General features: G+C 44.8%; 1 protein-coding gene across 2 annotated transcripts in view; it reads left to right on the forward strand.

Annotated features, from left to right (window-relative positions):
* Window positions 1-25,466, forward strand: part of B4GALT2 (beta-1,4-galactosyltransferase 2) — a 1,309,500-nt gene that overhangs the window by 1,229,447 nt on the left and 54,587 nt on the right. The gene's annotated exons all lie outside the window — the stretch shown is intronic.

A 25,466-nucleotide genomic window follows, 5' to 3' on the forward strand; every position in this document is an offset into this window, starting at 1 on the left:
AAAACCACATGAACATTAACAGTCATCCGTTCACGGTAGCCAGGTTCCCAAGGCTCCTTAGAAGGAAGACATGTTGATCTATGATTGAAATTCTGAGGGGAGACTTTTCTGCAGAAATATAAGTCATACCCTAACATTTCTCACTGTGAGTCCTTCTGAAACGAGGGGGTAAAGAGTGAGAGATTCAGGGGATCCTCTACCTACCTATATCATTATTTATAAAGTGCATGCTTCGCTCTCAGAGGGGCACCAGGGTGGAGAACTGATCATGGCTTCTGAGAGATTAAAGCAACTAGGATATGGAAAAAGTAAGGTTTGAAGAGTCCATGTCTTATAATTCCAGATAACGGGCAGCAATGCATAAAGGACCTCTTTCATATCCTAAATTACCAGAAAAGCATCTGGTGTGAGAGGGTATGAAAGAGAGTTCAAAAAAGGGGCTTTTACTGATGGTGTTGTTAAGCAGGTATTATGCAGGGTGTGCATCCAGCGATGGTCTGCTCTGGGGGTCATCACCTTAAAGACATGGAGGATCACATTGCAGAGCAGCCATTCCTGTATATGTTGCATGAGAGTAATCGCAAAGTACCCTTGATGGTTTCTATAGGAGAGTTTTAGAAGACCAGCATCTGGATTTGCTACGGAAGGGTGTCACTGAAGGGAAGATGGTGGGGGTAAAGACAGAAATATCATCAAGAGATTAGCAACGTTACTTTACAGAAGACAGTGCAAACTAGCCTCCCATCACCTTACAACCTACACCTACAAACATGCCAGCATACCACATACTCAAAGAATTGTTTCTATTAATAATGGGCGGAGATCTAAAACTTTACAAAAGCAGAGTAAAAGGGTAATAGTTATATAAGAGCAGGGTTTGAAAGGTGGCCTCATTTCAACCGATGCAAACGCCATTTTCACCGGTGGAGAAACTGCAGTGCCTGAGCCAGCAGTTCACCAATGAGCATTAGTCATGTACTTGAGATTGAACTGGTATGGGAAATATGGTTATTATTTATTTATTTGTATATAGTTCAATGACCTTTTACAACATTACATGTTAAATGAAAGTGATAATTCATACAAAAATAACATATATGGAGTAGTACATACATTATACATAATTTCAAAAGTTCAAGGAATTCAAAATGTAAAATTTAAAAAGTTCATAATTCAAGTTCTAAATACACAATTCAAGCCCAAATTGAACTCACAAACAGAAGCCGAAGTCGGACCGACTAAAATAACCGCTCCAGATAGTAGAGCTAGATACCCCTATCAATAGGGACACGTACCACTGCACAGCAGATACCCTTCCTGAATCTGTGCACGTGGTTCAAGTGCCTTTGTAGTCTTTATACTTGAAATAAGACAAATACCATACATCACGCTGCTATAAAGGGGTCCCATACTTAATATTTTGTTATTCCTTTGATCAAATGTGTTAAACTAAAGGTTACTGCAAGCATTACATGTGGCTTGGAACTGCTAAATGACTCTGACCTTAACTGGCTTAACACATTGGACTTTCTTTTTATGGAGGGATGTTCCGAATCTGGCCCACGTCGCTACCGCTGTCTGTGATAAGACTGGAACTTGGTTTATCCTTGTGGAGGTATATTGTATTAAGGAATAAATTAAGCCTATATGGCAAGATTGTACGAGGAGAACCTACACCCTTTTTGATGTGGTAAATAGAGTTTTGGAAGTTAGGAGACTTTCCTGTCTTGGAATCACCAAGAACTGTGGCATAGTACTGCAGAGTATGTACTTGGATAAATCAGTCCTCATGGACAACCCTTCAATATTAAAGAGAAAACTACTAGAACAAGATAATATAAACAATCAAGAATAATTGACAAATTTAAAATTGTATAAGTTATACGTAGCGGCCCTTCCTGTTTTTACAATCACCTATGCCGTACGTTACAAAATGTAGGGCAAGAACTTGCTTATTTAGATTTGGGTTTAATGTATTACACATTTTGAAAGTCTGTGGCCTGAGACTACACATACCACGAGGAGGGTGAAATTGAAGATTTTGTAAAAACACGAATGAAGAAACTTTACGCCATCTAATCATAGACGGCCCCAAATTGGTAGAGAGAAGACCATTCTTCTTCGAGAAATGTATTCATTCTCCAAGTGCTCTGTGTTCAGAGGCCTTATGGTCTAGGATCATGTCCTCAAGTCATCTTGCACTTTCTCTGGCGGTAATCGCCTTTCTAAAGGAGAGGTTTTTTATTTTGAGTAATTTCCCTCCTAATGCTAGAGGTAAAGGATGACTCTCGCTGGCTAAATATTGCATACACTTTAAAGCTGTGCAGGACATTATATAGTAAGAATGAAATTATCTTATGTTTGTATACAGTTGCAAGAGCTGTGCGTGAAACTGACTCAAAATCGTGTTTAGCCTCTGGGTTCCCGTGTGTTGAAATAATTCTATTGAGACCATTGTGTGTGGCTGATTTATAGACTGTGAGCACGAGTGTTTGGCAACATTGCTTTGCTAAATGTACTCCTTATTACGTTGCTTGCAGTTATTGTAAAACATGCTTATTGTTATCTAGATTAGAATTTTATGCAGCCATTGTAAAACACTGCTTATTTTCATATTGATTAGAATTTTATGCAAAACGCTGTTTATATCCATCTCGATTAGAATTGTATGTAGATCTCGGATTGATTTAATTTTCTAGTACTGAAACGGCTGTTCAAGCGTATTTGCTGGTATTTAATTTACAAGCCTTCCCGATCCGCACACTGTCAGTGCGTCCTTACAGCTCTTGCTGTTTGTTTCTGTAGTTCATGTGAACTAAATCTCCCAGCATAACCGGCTTTAAAACGACGTTAGCGGCACGTTAGCGCCGGCGCGATTGCAAGGCTGATTATCGGTGGGTCATTTAAAAGCATCTCCTTCATCTGACTTCAGTTAGTTGTATGTGAAACTGACCCTATAGTGTGTTAACCCTCTCGGTTCCTATGTGTGTTGAAATAATTCTATTGAGACCATTGCATGTGACTGACTCTAGATTTGAATTTTATGCAGCCATAGTTAAACGCTTCTGATTTTCATCTTGATTAGAATTGTATGCAAAGCGCTGTTTATATCCATCTAGATTCGAATTTTATGTACATCTCTGATTTATTTAATTTTCTATACTGAAACAGGCTTTTCTACAGCATTTGTTGGTATTTAATTTACACGCCTTCCCGATCCGCACACTGTCAGTTTGTCCTTCCAGCTTTTGCTGTTTGTTTCTGTAGTTCGTATGAACTACATCTCCCAGCATAACTGACTTTAAAACAACATCGGCGGTGCATTAGCACCGGGGCGTTTGGAAGGCCGTTTATCACTGATTTACTTCCGGGGTCGTCCGGCTTAGGCGGTCTTCATTTCCTAAGGTAAGATAATTGGTTATATTTAATTGCCTGCCATCCTTAGTTTACCTGTGTTTTTCGTGATGTCAGATGCTATGGGATCTTGCACAGGAACCCGGATCCTCAACACATACTTGGAGCTTGCGCTCTCTCCCAGCATTGGTAACACTACAATCCCTTCAGTGGGGGCTGACCCTACTAGCCCTTACATCGGTACAGCTGAGTCCGCTACAACTACTATGCCTGTGGCAGTCACCAAGGCTATCTCTGTTTGCCTTAGTAATGATTTCTCTGCTGACCATCTCCAGACAACTGCTCTTGTACGGCAGCTCCTCAGTAGGCCTGAGGTAGCACCCGTCTTGACAGAAGGGATATCGCCATTATCTCCCCTCCCTTTATGACTCTTAAACCAACGGGGACTACCCAGTGTCAGGATGAAGAGGATAATGATTGTCCACATGGTAGTCCCAAGTTGCACCTGTTGTCTTCTTCTGCTGTCACTGGTATGGCTTCCACTATGTTGGAACTCCGCCTCTGCTAATCCCCCTAATACTTATATACTAAAGAAGACAGATTGTTTAACTACTAACGTCCCATCAGATTGTTCAACTACTGACATTGATAATAGCAGTCTGATCGGTTTACATCTATAATGAACCTTTGGGGCCCGTGTTTAAACGAGGTTAACCTCCGTCCTCCTGAAACGACGGGGGCTGGTCTTGCGGTTGAAAGTCACACAAAAGCACTTAAATACAAACTGCTGAGCACCAGACCACTGATTAAGCACTCGACTGAAGTTGCTGACTTCATTGCTGAGCACAATATCCACATGTGTGCTGTTATGGAGTCCTGGTTGCATGAAGCAGCTGGTCCTGCCTTGACTCTGGCCCTTTCCCGTCAATTTAGGATCTTAAGAGCAGATCAGTCACTTGGGAAGGGAGGGGGGCAGGCTCTTATCTTCCATGAGTCGTTGAACATCCACCCTATCAGCATTTTGGACATCTCTGAATGCAAAACTTTGTATGCTAAATTGTTGACCCACCCCAATACCATGCTTGACATCTTCCTGATATATTGCCATCCTTACAACGTCCTGATCCAATTCAGTGACTGGATTTCATCATTACTGAAACCTCAGTCTAAGGTGCTTGTAGTCTGCTATTTGAACTTGGGTTTTAATGACCCTGTTGACGCTATGTTAAGATCTGTTCAAGCAACCTTTCAAGGATTGAATTTCTCACAGCACATTAAACAATCGTCACATATTGGTAGCAGAATCCTGGATTGGGTGGCCTCTCATAGGTTAGTGTTGGACAACATTGGAGTGAATCCCTGCCCTTGGTCCGACCACTTCGTTATCCTTTTCCAGCTTCCCAGGATTACGCCGCCTGAAAAAAAGAGAAACTCACAGGTGAAGACCCACTTTCTCAATTTACTTAAACTGACCCGGTTTTCCTTGTGATCATTCTTCACCCGTTATTGGACAATCTCTCCTGCTTCGATTCCGCTACAAAACTAGCATCAGCCTATGACAATATGATGACCTTGGCAGTGAACAGCCTTGCACCTTTGAAACAAAGATTGGTAAAGATGCAACCATTTAAATTGTGGTATTCCTCGAGTATCCACAAATTAAAATCTTTGAAAGGTAGAAATGGAGGAAGTCCCTCTGTCTAAAGGACAAGAATTGTTATACCTGTGCGGTTAAGGATCATAAATGGCTATGTGTGAGGCAGAGAAGCTGTTTTCTGATGAAAGAATCAAGGGGGCCTCTTTGAACTTTGGGGAACTGTCTAAGATACTAAGAGAGCTGGAGAACCCCTGTCCGCCCCCCTCCTCGCTTACAAAAGACACCAATTGGTGTTTGGGTATCCAGAATTCTAGGAGACTCAAGGTTGAGAACATCAAAAGTGACATATCTGGTAATCTGTACTCCCAGGTGGATAATACCCCTGTACTGGATTTAGGAAGACCGATTGCCAATTGTTCTCTGGGCTGACTGATGTGGACATCGTGGAGACGCTGGAAAAATGGAAGCCTACTAACTGTAAGGATGAAATTTGCCCTGCAGTTATTGTTAAATCCTGTGATTGCCTCCTTGTCCAATCGATTAGCAAATTTGTCAATCTATCTTTTGCCGAAAACCATGTTCCTACAACAATCAAACGTGCATGGATCTCGCCCTTGCTTAACAAATCCTCCCTGGATCCAAACATGGCTGGTAATTACCACCCCATAACTAACACACTGTTCCTTTTCAAAATGATTGCCCACCTTTAAATCCAAGATTTTCTCGGCTGCCACAACATCCTAGGCCCAAATCAGACAGGTTTCAGAAGCCATCACAGTACGGAATCCATCTTGTTGGATCTGAAAACAAATATCTTACAGTACCTTGAAAAGGGACACACCACACTCCTTATGCTTTTGGACCTGACTGCGGCTTTTGATCTAGTTGATCAAGCTACATTGATTACCAGGCTACAAGATTCTGCCATCTTTTCTTGCATTAGTATTTGCATTTTGTATTTATTTTGGATTTATAGAGCGCCTTAAGCCAAAGCGCTTTACAGAGAACGAGGAATGGTACAATAAATTGAGTTAAAAAATTCAGAAAACAATCAATCAAGGATTTTGCAGTAAAGAGGACTCAGTGACCTATGAAACAAAGAATAGACAGACATAGATTGAAGATAGTAGGGAAGAATATTCCTGTGAAGAGGGTCTAAAAGTTTAAAAGTGTGAAAACGAGATTGAGCACAGGGGGGATGAGGTGATACCAGTAGAAACTGGGAAGACGAGCGGAGAGAAGGAGAATAGATAGATATCTGTACAGAGAGATAGCTGGGAGCAAGACCATGGAGGGATTAATAAACAAGACAGAGAAAGTTGAATTTAATTTGAGTGTGAAAGGATAACCAGCCAAGAGTGGTAAGAGAAGAGGAAATAGAATCTCAGAAGGAGAGAAGACAAAGATGACAGGTAGAAGAGTTTAATATAGATTTTAGAGGGGTAAGACGAGAATTAGGAAGTCCACCCAAGGCAGTGGAACAGTAAAAGAGTCAGAAAAAATTAGGGAGGAAATCAGAAGTTTAGAAGATAGGTGAGAAATGGACAGCCTTTACAGATGTAGGTGAAAGTGACAGGCTCGCGAAGTTAGAGAAATGTGATGAGACAAGGAGAGACTAGAGTCAAAGTGAAGGCCAAGGTTTCGGGCCGTGGTGAGGTTGATAGCTGGGACGACAGAAAACAGATAAAAGAGGGGAGAGGGTGTTAGCGTGGGAAAAAGAGGACTTCAGTTTTGCCGGCATGGAGCGTAAGGTAGTGCGAGGACATCCAAGATTTGATAGTCACTAGACAGGCTGAGAGAGTGTGGTGAATTTCAGAGGACAACAAAGGGTTTTGTACGATCGGACTGGAAAAAAGGTCTGACCGTACAATATAACCGAAAAATGGTACCACCAAAGATTTGAACACAAAAAGTTCGAACCTTTGGTGGTAGCATTGCAGGTAAGTTAAAACAAAAAAAAAAGACTGCGGAGGCTGCTTGGGTGTCCCCAGCAACACCCCGCTCACTATACTGTGTGGTGTAGTGAGCGGGGTGTTGCGGGGGACACCCCCGCAACACCCGCAGAACAAAAACGAAAGAAAAATAATAGGGGCTGCGGTGGTGTCCCCCGCAACACCCCGCTCACTATACCACACAGTATAGTGAGCGGGGTGTTGCTGGGGACACCCAAGCAGCCTCCGCAGTCTTTTTTTTTTGTTTTAACTTATACTTTATAGTACAGTGAGCGGGGATTTTGGGGGAAACCCCTGCAACCCCCGTAGTATGTAAGTGCGTTCGCATGAGAAAGGTGCAAACTTTTGGTAGTTTGCACCTTTTTCACACAAACTTTCCGGCCGTGCAAAATTAGCCGCGGTCGGATCACTTAGAATCCAACGAAGAGAAAGAGTTGAGTGTCATCAGCATAGAAGAGGTGTGATAAACGAAAGGACGAAATCACATCCACAAGGGGCAAAGTGTAAAGAGAGAACAGAAAAGGGCCCAAGAAGGACCCCTGAGGAACAACATGGGCAAGTAGGAAAGATTTAGATGACTTGCCGGCCCAGGAAACAGAAAATGTTCTTTGAGATAGATACGATTGAAACCAGGAAAGGACAGAACCTGTGAGACCGAAGGAAGAAAGTTATGCCAATAGTAGAGAGTGGTTGACAGTGTCAAATGCAGCTGATTGATCCAAGAGAATGAGAAAGGAGGCATGTTTGGTTTGGAATAACACGCAGAAAGAAGTGAATCCAGAACCAAGAGGAGAGCAGTTTCTGTGGAGTGGAGAGGGCGAAAGCCAGTTGGAATTGTGGGAGAATAGAAGAGTTGGAGACAAAAGTAGAGACTTGTGAATAGACCAACCGTTGCAGTAATAGAGTAATAGGGACAAATGGCCGAAATTTAAAACAATCAGTGGATCAGCAGTGGGTTTCTTTAAGATTGGGATAATGGAAGCATGCTTGAAGGATGTGAGAAAAGTAGAAGTAGAGAGACAGACATTGAAGAAGGAGGTAAGATAAGACACTAGTGGCACAGCAACTTGAAAAGTTTGATATGTAGGGTGGTCCAAATAACAAAGGTTGGGTGCAGTGCCAACAATCATAATTTCAGTTTGAAGTTGTTAAGTGCCCAACCTTTATGTAACATCCACCTATGTATGAGATTATAGGTGTTATTGATTGTCACAGAAACCTTTGCATAATTACAGGTAAGGGGAATAAGACACTGGGTGTCATCAGCATAGTTTGCGTAAATTACACCTTCTGATTCTAACAACTCAAAAAGAGGCAGAGTGAAGATATTAAAAAACGTGGGGGACATACATGACCCCTACGGAACGCAACAGGGAAGCGCATAGGTTTTTTATGAAGCTTCGAGCTGGGTTTCGTCTTTTCTGTCCAATCGAACAGCCAGAGTTTACTTTGAAGATGTTATCACGGAAGGCATAGTGATTATATGTGTCTAAATAATGATTCTGGCAATAAACAACAGCTATGTGTCAAATATCACATGCAAGTATAGTGTGACATTGTTCTCAGCTGCTTATGCTATGCTATTTAGGCTCCTAATCAGTTTCATGCAGGCATTGTGTGTCTGTCTGCTTTTCTGCCTCCTTTAGGGGATACTGTCACATAAGGTTATTCAATGTCATCTATTTACATGAAGACACCCAATGACAAGGCATCTATAGTTTCACTTTTGCTGGTTTCAGTAGTGTAACCCAAGGAACATGACCTAATTATTTTGACAAATTCAGATCATTGAAGTGTAAAGATTGTGTTGTCTTTCTGCAGAGATGAGGAAGGTGAGGGTGTTGCATGATGCTTAACTGAAAAGAGCTCAGGATCCATAAGAGGAAATGAATTCATGCCCCCTGTCTCACAGGGGGACTACGTCTTCTTCTGTCGAACAAATCAGAGAAAGGAAATAAGTCAGCCGCTGTGGTACGCGTTCTGCTGCAAGACATGTGACAACGAAAGGTGTATGAAGGACACACTTTGTTCCTACTTTACAGTTATGTTATGTGCGTTGATATTTGGAAAACAATAACCTGCAACCGGTGTGGCCTCATGCCACTAAGTTACCAATCGGCAGTGTATTGCTTGCTGCACCTACCTGGTGTTCAGGTATATTGCATGCTGAAAGGTGTTACATAGTGCATTCACAGTGACAGTGTAATTATATCTGTAGTGATAGACTTTGCGTAGAAGCTGTGTGTCGTACTGTGATGCATTGTCAGAGTAAGAAAAATAACGAGAGAACTAACACTTCAAAACCGGTACTGGCTATCAAGGGTTTATCATTCAAGTAACCCCTATCAAGAGCACTGGCTCCAAGCTTTGTGATGAAAAGTGGCCTTTATCCTCTGCATTGAGGGGCTTCACACTGGAGTTACCTCTGAGGTTCAAACTTCACACATATTGTATTAGGGTTTGCAAAATCTCCTAGCCCACTCGCAGTAGCGAGGAGATTCTATGACGGGTGAATACCATTTGCATGCTACTCGACCTTGCTGGCGAGCATGGGGATGTTTGAAACATATTTGCCATTAACTGCAAACCGACATTGTTTGCAGTAATTGGCAAATATAAGTTGCACAGTGCATGGCTGGCAGTATATGAAGTGTGCTTATGTTTATATGCACAATTTTACAGAAAGCATTAGTAGCTATTTGGTCACCCGTCACCATGGGACAAGTGCATTTCTCTTTTGTAGGAACTCACCCTGCAGGTCTAGTGTTTTTTTTAAAGAATTTTGAAGGCCTGGTTATTGAGGCCCTCGGATTTCTTTGAGGAGCTGACCAATGAAATTCTTCAGCCAGTAGATATTAAGCTGTGTTGTTCTGATTCACCACTAAAGACTTGTGTTTCAAGGCCAACAATATATAGGTGCAAAGTTGCAGGCCACACAATTTGCACTTCCCACTAGCCATTTGTTAGTGATGTTTCACTCTTGGTGATTAGGAAATGGTGTGCTGTGGAGACTGGCTTTCATGCCAAGGGGAAACTGAGGTTTATACCTGGCTAGTAACTTGAAACAAGTTCAGCCTATATATATCATGGCTCAGGTTATCTTAGAATTACTGCATTTATGTTAAGTATCTCAGCTTAAATCATTGTACCGCTGACATCTCACAGCTCCTGGCAATGTAGACTCTGCTAGGCATCTATCCTCTGGACTGTCATAGAAGCACCTCAACATAAGCCATCTGCGTGAAGTGGACTTCAAAGCCAGAGTATTCCCATTACTGCTGCTTTACAGTGGAAAGTATGGATTTGCAGGAATTTAGAAGAACCTGGTGATGAGAGAGACCGTCATCTTCCAACAACGTGGCGTGTACTGGTGGAATGGGTGCAGGGCTTCCATTTTCCTCAATCTCCCATATGTTTATCCCATTCACAAGCTTTGTGAATATTCGGCAATCCTTCAGCTGGTACTCCTGTCTCAGGCGCACCAGCAGTATGTTATCAATATTCTAACATCAGAGTATGTGCTTCCCTTAGAGGTGGCCCATGTTCTTCACCAGGACGCCCTTCTTACTACGACCAATCCATCTCTATCTGGCAGACACTGTCAGAGACTTTCCTCGGATCAGTCCGACATACTGATATTTTAGTTGGTTTTGTGATTCTGCCACTGGGTTCCCAAAATGGCCTTCAGGGTCAGGAATACATTTCTGATTGCGAAATCTCTTGTTGCGATTTCATGGTGTGATGGCTGTCTCAGGCTTCCATTTGCTTTGTTCCTTTTTCTCTGTGGGGGAACTGTAAGGAACTCAGAGTAGCAACAGTAAAGACAGACACAAGTGATCACAGTTCAAGGGTGTTTATTAAACTATATAGGTAGGTTGGAAAAACGCCTAATCTAAACCTAAATCTAAGATGGGAGCAATCTTCGACCATCAAACAATAAAAGGCAGTCCGAGTGGCATCTTGTCAAAATGAAAGGGCCTATACTATACAAACCTATTGCTAATCCTTACGCTAAATACCCAAAGAAGTGTGGTATAATGTTCTTAAGAAAGAAGGAAGTTTCACAAATAATAAGTCAGGATGCGGTAGTCGGAGTCTCCATTCCCCACATTATAAAGCATCAGATAAGGTAAGATTCTGGAGCACAGCACACCCTTGAGCTTTTCCCAGCATGAGACAACAGGTCTGCTCTCACCAATCAGGGCCGTCAGTGGTTAAGTCGCTTTACTACAAAAAGTCCCTTACTGCCGTGGGCCTGATGTATTCAAAATAATAAACAAAAGTTATTTTCTGTTTGCACATTGGGTGATGCATTTCACCCCCTCTGGGCATAGATCCCTAGAAAGTTCCTTAATGATACCAGAACCTGTGATATATTTTCCTGCTTTCGAGGGCCTGACGGGTTCAAAGTATTAGAACAAGGTTTCAACAATCTCTTCTGTGATATTTACAAATCTTAATGTTCTCTTGAACAGTTCACTGGGGACATCCCTCGGTCGGATTCACTTTTGTCAACACACTGTATAGGGGGGCTTTTAGACATCACCCCTCTGTATCGGCATCCCTCTTTCGGGTTCACTCTTGCCATTCTTATCAATCGTGCCTTTTTCATTCAACTCTCACGATGCATGATTCATTTCCCTTAGCTTCACAATCATATGTCGGTCAAAGACATTTGACTGTACAGAGGATTTTAAAAGACCTCTTTATGAACACTTTGACCCTTTTCCTTGCCTTTCCCAAGGTCTTCTGGTACTGGTAGTTTTAACCATTGGGTAATCGCCCAGAGTTTTCTTAAGTGAGCACGCACGTGGTGCCTGACTCGTATGTTTCTAGTTTTCCCCCTTCTAGTATCAATAGCTCTTTATGCTTTCACAGTTCATTTAGCCGCTTGCTACTTCGACTCACCAGCTGTGATGACCGCTTGGCTTTCGTTCTCTTTGGAGTCAAGGTTGGTACCACAGAGACAAGTGTCTCTTCCAGGCTTGGTTATCAGCAGAGGAGGGTCTCTTGTACAGTTGATATCTGCTGCAACACATGCTGGCTTTTGCTTGCGGTCTCACGATTCCTGCTGCAGAGGTTTCACAGGTCTTGGTTGGAAAGGACAAGGTCACGTCTCTTCTTGTCACCCTCTCAGTATGCACAGCCTTTCCTTCCTCTTGAACTGCCGTGCTGAGTTAGCTGTCATGTTGTGCGGTCTGTCTTGCTCGTATTGCACTCTTGTGCTCCACCTTTAATCCTTATGGGGAAGGGAAAGGACCGTCAGATGTGTGCGGTTTTGGTCAATTGCTTGACTTTGCCTGATCCTGGTGTTCAGACATGTCAGGTAAATGGCTCGAGTGTTAGTCTGTCGTCCATCGTAATATGCAAAAGTGTTCACGTCAGAAAAGGGGGTGGGGGTAAAGTGTTTGTTTATCCTACGTGGTAGGTTGAGGGAAAAGGGGTCATAAGAAGGGGGATACCACACGTCTCACCTGTCGGTGCTCAACTTCCACTCCCTAGGGACCCCCCTTCAAGGTGATCCCCCCTCACTGGTCCACCCCCAGGAACTGGATTTAATAGCTATGGCCATGTCCTGGCCACCTGGATGACAGATCCCCAGGGACTAGTCAGGGAGACACCTTCAGGTTTCTCATAGAATGGCCAATGTGCTTCCATTTGGATGGCATTCTCTAGCCAGACATCAAATTATTAATCACCACTCACGATGGTCTTGCTTCCTGAAAATAGAACAAGTCTTATGATCTGGTAGCCTGCATTTTCGGGGTAGGTTAGAAGGCAGGAGCCTCTACTGAAATGCAGAGCATAGTGACCAGGGCCAGTATGCCTTCAGCAGTCAACCATGTGATCTTTTTCTCCCTCAGCTCCTTTTTTGAGTGGGCATTTTTGGGCATCTCGGGTGCAACAAGTATTTGACACTGATTGTTGCCTGAATTGAGGAACAGAGAGTTCCTGATGTGGGACTGTGGTACTTATAAAGAAATGTCATCTCTTTAATGTCAACATTGAGTTCCACTGGGTCTCACCGTAACTCTGTAATTGGGCAATCCACTGTGATACCACATACTATAAAAGTCTCCTGTCCAACGAGTGTCTTCAATTCTGACTTAGTAGAGGCTCTTTAAACCAATTTCAGATGTGGCTTTAGAAAAGGTAGCCTGGTGTTCTCCTATTCAGAGTTATCAGCAATAATACGGCCAGCGCCTCTTAGTGGGCTTATTATGCATAGCACACCACTCTGCTCCATTAACAGGGGAATCCAGGAACATGTGGATGTTCTTGTGCCACCTCTGGTGTGGATAAGAGCTCAACGAAGTATGGCCACTGAACTGATTGCTCTAGTGGGACATCTTCTTAATCAACAACATCCTTCGATTGATACTGGCGGCAGACATTAAAAGTGAAACATATGCAATAAACACCCACAGAGGGTATAAACCTATTAGAAACACTGTGGACATATATTTCCATACATTCGAACCCAGGGAAGGGTGCTCAGACAAACAGGTGGCTAGAACAGCAGGCGAGAATACACAGTCTCCACCTGTCGTTTCCCACCACCGAGCCCTTCTCCGGGGGCACTATCTATTTTATTAGTGTGGCAAAGCATCCGAGAGCCTCTCCCTGTTGCCTCCCCACCTCCTCACCCCCCAAAAAGAAACCAAGCCCCTTCCCAGCCCACTTTCCGATGGCAGCAGCCATATTGGTTTTAAGGGGAGGGGGATTTCTCGGGAGATTGGCATTGTGCAATAAGCCCTGTATATGGCGCTGCACACGTCTCTGTTGCTGGTGCTCAGAAAGGGCTTGCAGAAAAGAATGCTTGTGTTAGTTGCACACCTACTCTTTAGTAAGTTATATGCCAGAAGCACTTTGAACAATCTTATGTATCAAGTTTGGGTGCAGGGGAGGTAACACAACCCTGACACGAGGTTGCAATGAATATACAAAAAATGGTGTCCTAAAATAACAACTCCCCTGTCTCCTGCACACCCTTTTGCTGTAATCGCAGCCAGAAATGTGTCTAAATTGTAATACTGTTAGATGGTATTCCAAAACAAATTCACACAGCCAGTTCCGAGAAGTTGTGAAGATTTCTGTTTTACTTTTGGTGAGCAGAGCCCTACGCGTTTCGGGGCAACAACCCCTTCTTCAGGAGCAAGATATTAACTAAAAGCACAAATTAACAATATTTCACTATATATATTTCATAGTTTCTGGAAATACAATTCGTACTCAAAAGATACATATTAAAGAGTGTGAATAAAGTGCAAGACAGAAAATAATGCTGAAGTCACCCTCTGTCATCTATTCCATGGCAATGTGATGCGGCACGGTACATAGGTGACATGACTGGATTAACCACACCGTTAATGGCGAATCATTCACAGAGGAAGCCGTGTAGTAAGGCCGTGCCTCTCTGCTGTTCAAGGTAACACTATACACGCTGAGCCACGTTATAATGCAGTAGCCACTATAGATTAAAAACTTTAGTTCTGGGCAAAGCGAGGCCTGGTAACCGGTCCCCCATGGCAGCCAGACAGGGGAGAGGGGCGAGCAGCAGCCCAACAAACGGGGCTGTGCTCCCCTTAACCCCCACCACTGACATCAGGCGACACGCAGTCGACGGCCGGGATGACAAGAAGGAAGGGCGAGGTATGAAATCAACACCTCGCCCCACTTTCGCGCCTTGAAACACTTGTGTATAGGCGCGTTACAAATGCCATATCATATCATATCATTTCCAAAATAGGTGCTAAGCACCCAGGATGCGCGGGAAGCAGGGAGGCAGGGCCACAACAAAAAGATGCACCCCCAGGTGCTTAGTGCGATGTCGTCCTGGGGGCTAGCACCACAGCCCCAACACGTACACAACAAGGACCCAGAGCCTGCTCCTGGGCCCAATATGAGGAGCTGCATCCCCAGGCAGTACACGCTGAAACGAGTGTAATGAGTAAAATCTATCCGACAATTTTCTAACTTATCTGGAATAGACCCCAACATTCAGTCCTACCAATGAAGTACAATGTGTGGACGGCGATATGCACTGCTAGACCGGATGAACATAGCCATAGCTGCATTCTATGGTGCATGGATGCGTGGTGTAAGGTATGCGTACCGTAGGGTTCGATTGTGTTCGGCTGCAGCTGCAGCAATCATTGTCCAGTGCGGACGGTATGGTCTCTCTGGGACGAGAGTCTGAGCGGTGAGGGCGAGTGAGTTTATTGCGCTGTTCCACAGCGACAGATGCTGGCTTCCCTGGTGTCAGGTAGGAAAGTTGTTCATGGGGTGATAGAACCCTGAGAGCCCTGTATAGTAAGAGAGAGGCCTAGATTGCACAATACAATTTGGGTACAGTGGAACACATCTAGAATTGAAAATCCTGTATAGTATATATGGTGAATCTCCTTCTATGTCAGGGAAACTGGAACCGCCATTTGAAGTGGTATTTCTCCTTTCCTCCTTCTGTGACTAAATCACATATTATGACCTGGACCCAGATGCAGGTTCAGTAACCCGACTTTCCACGCTGCAAAATGGGGCTGACCAGAAGATGGGAAAAGAAGAACGCCCTCTTATTTTTGCCTGTTGACCGATCCCTGCACCTCAGCAGTCGTGGGCACAGAGAGAGCAAAAGGGATCTGTTAGCTGGAGCAGCAATGCTGGTGATGCATGAGAAAAGGGAGTGATATACGATGTTAAGAGATGGATAAAATCAGTGAAGAAAAAAAACCAAGAATTAAAGGGAAAATAAGAGATTGAGCATGCCAGAGCCACAAGCAAAGAGAGAGCTCTGCATTAAGAGGAATACAGGAAAAACCATAGTCGGCAAGTAGAAGAAACCATCAGGATGACCAGAAGTTGTTGAGGAGGCTGTGAGAGAGGCGAAGATGAAGTAGAAAAAAACAAACGGAGGTTGTGGAGTGATGCAACCGAAAAGAAAGAAAAAGAATCGGAGGAAAGGAACTGAAGGAGAGAAGGCCTGAGGAGGCAGAGGTGCCAACGGCGAGAAGAGAGCAATAGACTGCCCCCCAAGGCAAACAAGAGTATTAAAAACGGTGATAACCAAACAGATTACCTAGAGAAATGAAGACGACTCTGAGGAGTTGAGCAGGAAGAGGAAGAAAGGAAAAGCAAAAAGAGTGAAGCAAATAGGAGGAAAACTAGATGGATAGTGGGAAGGAGAAACTACCCCAACAAAGTCTAAGACACATAGACACAGAGAAGCGTTAAAGAGGGCAACAAAGAACATATGTCGGTCTCCATGTGATTTCAGTATAAAGTTACCTGATCTGTATTTGCACCGAACTTAAGTGAGCACTTACTCAAGGATGTTTGCTCTCTCCTCGCATTCAAGATCTTTTCCCATCGTATAGTTTAGCATAGCGCCAAGTGGCCCTGTGCCATGCGTGGCCGTCGAGCCAGGCTTGGTTTTTCCCATTGCACGGTGGAACTTGGAGTTTGGTTTTTCCCATTATACGATGTTACGTATACAACAGGGCAAAATGGCAACTAGGTTTTAGTGCACTCCTTACGGCATCTGGTTCAATAAGTGAGGTTCCAGATAAACTCACTTTGTTCAACAGTTGGTTTTTATTGGTAATATTACAAACGCCTATATAACACATTTCCTCATAGTCCTCATTAGTAAATCCTCATATGGTCTTCAACCCAAAAACCAGTCACTAATTCAGGGGCACATTGGAAAATGTGGTATTGTACCAAAATGATGCCCTCATTTGTGCGCCCCCGCAGTCACTGAACTTTGGAGGTGCACAAAATGGGGGCATGCTTTACTGCCCCGAGCAGAGCTGGGGTTGCAGGGGTGTCCCCGCTCTACCTGAGCGCAGTAACAGGGGTCGGGGGTTGCAGGGGTGTCCCCCGCTTACCATTTCGGAAAGCAAAGCACCCTGCGGCGTCAGCTCCAACTCACGTTGGTGGGAGGAGCTGACACTGCAGGGATCGCAGAGTGCAGGAGGCCGGGGTGTTGCTAGGTCTGGGAAAGATCAGGGGCTAAGCTAATGTCGGGACTGGCAGGACTCGGGGCTAGCTAGCCTTTTGGTTGTAGCACCTGAGCTTCTAATCAGGGCTACAACCAAAAGACCTGAGGCTATAGCCCACTTAGCCCCCCTCTAGCAACGCCTCTGGCGGGCGGCACACTTCTGCGCGTGCCATCCTAAAGGTAAGTGGAGTGGGGGGGTTTGTAGGGGTAATGCAGGCCAGGGGAAGTGGGCACAGTGATCCATATGATCAATGAGCCGTGCCGTAACTGGCGTCGGCATTTTCAGCCGTCGCAGTTACAGGCAGCGCAGTAATCACCTAGATCCGAAAATATAAGTGTATGAAACAATTTTTTAGCAACTATTACTTCTTCTACAACACTTATTTCAACATCCGAGAAGATGTAAAGCTTTACCGTCTCCTCTCGTTTCCTACAGGGCAACAGATTATAATTATTAATGCATACTAGCGTAGTGAAGAGAAGACTTAAATCAATGCCTACAAATATATACATTATTAAAAGAAAATAAAGCATAGCTTGAGTATATAATCGTGTTGCATATGTTATATTCCTAGTTACATAAAACCACGCAATCGTTTCCAAAATGCTACTTCTAACAATTAGGATGATCTTGTTGAAATTGAAATCAATAAATTCCTCGAGGTACATACAATTTATTTGCCCGTCATTTTATTCATGAGTTCTTATGTGCAAATACACTCACTGAACATATTTCATGTATCCCTTTGTTATGGAGTGCCCCGTGCCTCGGGGAACTGCCAAGCACTCACACAGCCACTCACACGCACACGGCACAAGAAGACACGGGACGCGCTGTTGGTCTGTACGCGTCCCGGCGCGAACTGCCGCACGGGCGCGGTTTATTGTAACTGCACATGCGTGGCCGAGAACGAGGCCCACGCATGCGCGATAGTGGCGCTGGGACGTCACATCCCTTCTTTTTTCCCAACAACGGAACAAAACAAAACTGTGTTGCATAAACCCTTATAATAGAACAGAACAGTACCACAACGATGATAAACCGGTGACCTCACGTGTCACCCACCCCTCGCTCAGTCCATGACATAGTCTTTCAGATGAGCCAGAAGCCTCAGACTCCCGCGCGCAGGGTACCTCGATGTGACGGTAGGCCCAACTTGGCCCGCTTCCGTTGTGGGTCCAGGATCCGATGAGGGGACGCCGCCCTGGGCCTCCGATGTTCCTTCCTGGCTCGAAGGGTTGTTCGCTGCCGGAGGTTCCTCCGGGACACCCTTCATCCACTATATAAACCTATCACGGTGAGATATTTCTGAACTTCACATTCATTTTCAGACAATGATGAAGGTAGCTCTGAGTCAACTCCACGTTATATTGCAGGAGACACTCCTCTTGTTTCGTACTGTCTCTCTTCTAGTAACTCGCTGTGTGTGGACTCATGCAGTCCAAGAGAACATAAACATGCACATTACGAGGCCTACATGTCAAATGTAAAAATGTAAACCTAGTTCATAAACCTCACGTAGTTTACCTATAATTGGGCTCAGCCAGTGCTGAGAAATTGACAAAATGTACTGTGGGAACTCTTTCCCCCTCCCTTTGTGCATGCAGGGGGTGGAGGGGTTTGTCAATTGTGTGGGCGGGACTGGGTCTGGATTGTCAGTGGTGTGGGCGGGACTGGGATGCGGAGCTAACTGTTGAATGTTGTGCCTGCCCTGAATATAAGATGCTGGCTGCTTTGCATAAAAACACAGTGCATTTTGGGAACATAAGAATGACCACCAATTTATCAAAAATGTCTGTGCTAGTAATTCAAACGTGCATTCCTTCTGAGCGCGCAATGCACACTTGGTATGGTGTTCATTTCCTCTCTCAAAATAGTCACCCCTGACAGTAGAATGTGTGCAAAGCATGAGGCATATAGACAGCTTTGGAAACGGTGGGACATTTTTTGCTTAGGTGTGAGAGACATGTTGCAGAGAGAGAATTGATGAGGGTTCGGTTGACTGCATTGGGTGTGGCTGAGCTGAGCGGGAGGGCTTTGCTGGGAGGTGATGGGGAGAGAGGCAGAAGGAGGAGTAGTGTGATGTTGGATTTTGTGAGGCAGACGGGGAGGTGGGAGGAGTTGTGAGTTTAAATGGAGCTAAATAATAATTAGTGGGTACGGTGCACATCATCCTATAGGATGGGGAAGCGCCTGCGTGGGGCCGCCCACGCCTCCGATAATTAAGAAGAAGAAGAAGAAGACAGTTTGGCCTGTTGAGCAAAGGACACATTTCAATGCAGTCTTTGTAAATGTCTGCAGCTCAAGTGTACAAAACTGTTTAGGAGACTCATGGCAGCCAGAGGCTGAGAGCTTCCTCAATTTGGGTGGGGTTTGGGCCTTGTGTTTACATGGAACAGTGCTCCTGGAAGACATTCTTTGTCGGATTCCTCCCCTGGGCTTAGCCATGTGTCCTTCTATCTGTTTTACAGCATACAGATACAGAATAATGGCTTTGTCCTCCCAGCCAATGGGGAGGCTTGGAGCAGGGGCATTATCATGCAGTAATCCAGCTGCTCTGAGCCTCCTCAGGGCTGGAGGATGCCATCTCCCCCACCGGGGAACAAGTTAAGTGTCCCCTGTCCCAAAGCAACCCTTTGCCTCTGATTTCTCTCCTGCCCCTCTTCATTCTGGTCCTGATCTGGAATGGACACGCCATGACACTGATCTATTATTATTTTTTTTTTTTTTGGCGCACATCTATTTTTTATTTTTTATTTTTTTGAGAGTTGTGGAAAATATTCTATTAGTACCCTGTTCAACAGGCCAGGGTAATAATAGAAATAAGCAATAAAGCAGTAAGCAATAGTCCCCTCTCTGGTGGAACCTCTCTGGTGGGGCATTACCGCTTCAGGTAATGCCCCTCTAGCTCGTGGTGTATAGCTTAAGTATGGTTTCGATTGGGCATTGGATCCGGGAAGAACGGTCTTGTTTGCAGAGCTCCCCGAACAGTGTACATTCCCAGAGTCAGAGATCTGGCACTTTCGAAGACTTACAAGGACACATGACGATCATTTAGAGGGGCAGGGAGAACACCCTATACCCTATATAGGGAAGCATTTTAACAAGCATTACAAAACATTTAGGAGTGAGTAGAGCCCATGATGTATTACAACTGTTGAACATGACATATTTTAGTAGACCTGGTTCTCTACAGGGCGGACAGGATCTAGACCTTGACCTACTGGAAGAGCATTGGGCCTGCTAGAAGATTGCTTGTTGTTATTATATTGCTATTGATTGAGCTCAGGCCGAGCTTCTGGGACCAACAGACCACTTTACAAGTGGTACTTGGAAGTACACAGTAAGAGAAGCAAAGAAGCAAAGGTGCAACGAGCTAACAGCACGAGAGGGCGGGTAATTTGGCAGCAAGGGATCTAAAAGCAACCAGGGTAGGAAAGATGTAGGGAACATATCACCCAGTCTCGGGTTAGGTCGGGAGTGGATAGAGTGTGGCCTTGGTGTTGGGGAGGAGGCAGTCCTTGAAGAGGAGGGTCTTGAGCTCTTTCCAGAAATGTTAAAGCTAAGGGGCAAGTCTTGTGTTGATGGAGAGGAGGTTCCAGATTCAGTCGGAGAAGGCCTGCCATCTGGTTCTTTCCTTCATGCGCCAGCGGAGTTCAAGTCTGCACATTTCTTGCTTCCTGCTTCTGGCAGATCATAGGCCTCAGGAGATGCTGAGTTTCTCAGTGAGGTAGCTTGAGGACTTGAGGGTGACAGCCCTGTAGATGATGCACAGGATAAGCAGGATGAGCAGGTGGTTCGTGCTTCGTGATTCATGCTTGCAGTGGGAGTCAGTGCAGCTTGATGAGAGTCTGGGTCTGTTGAAGCTATTCCAAAGGTGAGAAAGACATGTAATACTGTCTATGGCAACACAAGATCTGCTAGCACCTATACTGGAGCTCCTCGAAAAGCAAAACACTGAGGATGTGTTCTACTGCAAATGGAATGCCACTTCCAAATTGCCTCCAAATAGTGCAATGAGATTTTTTGTGAAGGATTATGGTGTCGTTCAGCAGGGACTTGTGACGAAATCTTCTGATCGTTTTAATGGCATACCACCGTAAGAACATTAACAACATATTGATATAACAACAATAATAAAAGCAGAAGTAAGTGGATTAAAAGGTGATCCTTACTAGGAGAAGGTCCTTTCTGAGACACTGGTCAACGAAGAGGAACCCAGGCCTAGATGAAAGGCCAGTAGAGATGTCCAAATTAGCCACCCAGGATAGAGTGTCAATGAACAGCCTTTCGGGGTAACTTGACTGCTTACTAGAAAATAGCATGTTACATACATCCTTTTATGGGAGGTTGCTATGTAGATAACCAAGAATTTGATTGGAGGAACGCAACTAGCCGTTATGCACCCCTCTACAAATTACAGACAAGAGTGCTAAGCTCACATATCCTTTCTATACCAATATTTGTGTCATGCAGGTGGGTATCATCACCACCTCTATAGCAAAAAAAAGAAAAATGCTTTAACATCCAAGAACCAGTTTTTACTTCTAATAAATTACAAAATGGCTGTGGTTCATAAAACTCTCTGCTGGCGGGGGCACACACTAATTCGCCAGGGTGCCTGAGCCAATTTCCTATATTATTTTCGGTCTGAAGGTTGTATAGCACCGAATTCAGCATTCAGGACATTTCAAAGTGTTATGCCAAAGAGAAGAGAGGATGGATAATAGGAAGAGGAGGAGTGAGATTGGGGAGAAATCCGGTGTTAGGATGAGCTTTGACAGTGAATTAGAGGGCAGGGAGTGCAGTGAGACAGGGGATGGGACAGAGTGGTCCCAAAGCAGTGGTTTGCTCCATATGCCATCAACGTATCCGCAGAAAGACCCACCCCTGTGACTTTCATTCGCTGGGCGTTGCTTGTGCCTTGAAGTTCTACGTGGCATGTACAAAGAGTTTTCAGAAGACTTCTCAGTTGTTCATCAAGTTTGGACCTGTAAATCACGCAAACGCCTTATCGAAGACTTCCATCTCCAGGTGGCTCTCCGGCTGCCTCAGGCATTGTTATCAACTAGCTAGCAGGCCTCTGCCAGACTGGCCGAGAGTCCACTCCACGAGAGCCATCGCAGCAACAACACCGTTTCTCTCTGGTGTGCCTCCAGCTCAACATCTGCAGGGCTGTTACATGGAAGTCCATGCACACTTTCACGAGGTTCTACTGCATCAACAGGAATTCCAGGGATGAGTCTCGAGTCAGCCAAGCGGTGCTACGCGACCTGTTTGTTTAAGGTGAGTCTGTTCCAGAGGTGAGTGTTTATTGCTTCTGTTGAGCCTTGCCACCTTCCGTGATTGTGTGTATGTACTGTTGTGTAATTGTTATTCATGAGCATGTGAATCAATGCCAGACCCCATGCTGGGGAAGGTTTAAGTTACTTACCTGTAACTATTGTTTTCCAGCATGGGTCTGGCATGGATTATTCACATGCGAACCCTCCCTCCTCTGCCTCTGTGGCTCTTCTTGGTTCATACCGCCAATTTACATGCTTACCAAATCTGAAGATGGCCACCAGGGATGGAGCTTAGGGGGAGGAATGTCATTCGATGGGGAAGTATGACCCAGAGGACAGTGATTGGTTTAGAGGAGAAATATAGTTTTAAAGTGAGATTGAAACCATTTTTCTTTTACTGAGGATTACCAACCTGAGACGTCTAATATTCATAAGAATGTGCATCCATGCCAAAGCCATGCTGGAGAACAATAGTTACAGGTACGTACCTTAAACATTATCGCAAGTTGTGTCAAAGTACTTATGTGGGATGCTGAGAGTAGTGGAAGGGTCGTTTTACTCAGAGGCTGGTGGCAAAGGAGGTGTCTGCACTGTGAGAAACCTGAAGGCATCTCCCTGACTAGTCCCACCAACGCTATTGGATCCAGTTCCTGGGGTGTACCAGTGTGTGAGGATCTCTTGGATGGGTGTCCTCGGGGAGTGGAAATGGGACACTGACGGGTGAGACGCGGTATTCCCCTTCTTCTAACACCTTTTCCCCATCCTACCACGTAGGACACTCAGAAACTCTACCCCCCCTTATCCAACAAACACTTTCGCACACTACAAAAGACAACAGACTAACATCAGAGCCATTTACATGACATGTCCCAACACAAGGGTGAGGCAAAATCAGGCAATTGTCCAGAATCACACACACCTGACGGCCCTTTCCCTTCCCCACAGGGATAAAAGGTGGAGCACTAGAGCACACTACGAGCACCACAGACCGTACGACGAGAGTGCTATCCAAGCATGGCAGTTCAAGAGTAGAAAGGTGGCGAGAACCGAAGGGGCGACAAGAAGAGAAGCGACTTTACCCTTTCCAACCCAGACCCACAAAACCTCTGTGGAAGGAAACATAACACCATGAACAATAGCCAGTGTGTGTTGCAGCAGTTGTCAACGGTACACAAAGCTCTCCCAGATTGATAAGCAGGACATGGAGAGATGCTTGTTACCGTGGAACCGTCGTTAACTCCAGAAGCAAGAAAAGCCAAGTGGTTCATCACAGCCGGTGAGCCGAGGGGAGAACCGATAAGAAACTGAAATTTGTCGAACGAAAGTGCCAATTGACAAATTAAGAAAAGTTCAAAGAACTGTTAACATTTTTTGGGAAGACCAGTTGCAGAGGGGTCCGGCACCACATGGGTGCTTACTCAAGAAACTCTCGTTGATTCCCTTCTTCGGAGAAACTACTTATACCAAAAGGCCTTAGTCCTTAGGAGGGCCGCAGGGAAACAGTGAAAGTGGCCATACAGGGGTCTAGGAAAACCCCCTGTACAGACGAAAGTCTTTGACCAACACATTATTGGAAAGCTAAGGGAAATTAATCCCGCAAGGAACTGTGTGGTTGGCAAGAGTCAACCCGATAGAGGGATGCCGTCAGAAGGGGGCGAAGCATGATGCCCCAATAAACCGTGTGTTGACAAGAGTCATCCCGACAGAGGGATGTCCATAGTTGATTGTTTAAAAAGACATTTGGACTTGTGAATGCAACAAGTGAAATTGAACAAGAAAATGCCACAGTGAACCTGACAGAGGGAAGTCAACATTCGAGAAGGATCTGAGCCTGGAAGAGGGGTTCCAGGGGTGTCAAATCATCATCCCACATACATACGGAAAGGAACTTTTTGGTTTATTATTTTGAACATGTCAGTCCCTCGGAGTCAAGAAATATTTTATAGAAAAGAGACTTAACTATCGAAGGTCCTGATACTCCCAAGCGGAACTGTTAGCTCGTGCTGGGAAGGCTTGAGCGTGTGCTGTGCCTCAGAGTCCCACCTTGTCCCGTGCTCAAAAGGCGGGGTAGGCAGACCCCTCGCTACCACTTCCTGACTTATCATTTGTGAACACTTATTTCTTTCTTGTGAACACTATCCCACACTCACTTTGGTATTAGTTGTAACGATTGGCAACAGGTTGGATCTTAGTATAGGCCCTTTTATTTGACCAGATGCTTCTAGGACTGCCTTATTGTTATTTGATGGTCATAGCTTGCTCCCATGTTAGATTTAGGTTTAGATTAGGCGTTTTTCTCACCCATTTATACAGTTTAATGAACACACTTGAACTGTGATCATTTGTGTCTGTCTTTACTGTTGCCACCATGAGTTCTTACAGTACTACAAGAGAAGGAGCGGTCAAACATGTAGGAGGCCATGCACTCACCAGCAGTCTCCTGGAAACCACAATGAGAACTATGTGGAGGGTAGCAAAGAGAAGCAGACACAGATGGAAGAGAGTTTAGAGTGTTAGTGAGAACGTTCCAGACATGGGTGAGTTCCATTTCTGTCAAGGGGCTGCTCCTTTTTCTTTGAGATCCTCGTGAGCACACAGGCGGCCTCTGCCTTTGACACAATCCTTACTTTTTACCTAACGGGGGTAAAATCACTTTATAGGTTACAGTGGATTGCATCTGCAGACCATAGTCTACAACTGTCACTACTAAATATGCAGGAGCCAATGTGTTTTTATACGATCCTATATATATATGGATCCTAATTTCCACAGAAAAGTCTTCAAGTCCTGGGAGTCAGCAGAAGAGTCCGCCAATCAGGTGCCTAGGAACAAGATCGGAATTCGCTAGCAACTCCCAGAGTTCCATTCTCTCCTGCCAGACCGCTGTCACAGCCCGCCCCTCCCTCTGACCTCCTTACCTCACCGTCAGGTGCTCTGTCACCCAACATAGTGTCTCATTCACAACCATCCCGGATTTAGACCAGGGGCGTAACGAAAAACCTCCATTACAGGGGGGACTAACTAGTGATGGGAGGGTCCACTTCAGATACTGGGTGGGGCAAACGTGGAGGCTCTACCTCCTCTGATCTACCACAAGGGCTGTTTGTAGTGGGGCCCAAGTATCAAATGGTAGCGGCCCTGCATCACACTTAAGTACACACACAATTACATTCCCTCACTCATTTAAACAACCCATTCACCATACTCGCTCATTTCATGTGCACCCAGCCCCCATATATCATACACTCCTTCACACACACTCATTCACACATACATT

The sequence above is a fragment of the Ambystoma mexicanum genome, chromosome 1q, assembly GCF_040938575.1.
Source record: "Ambystoma mexicanum isolate Mex_15411 chromosome 1q, UKY_AmexF1_1, whole genome shotgun sequence".
Lineage (NCBI taxonomy): Eukaryota > Metazoa > Chordata > Amphibia > Caudata > Ambystomatidae > Ambystoma > Ambystoma mexicanum.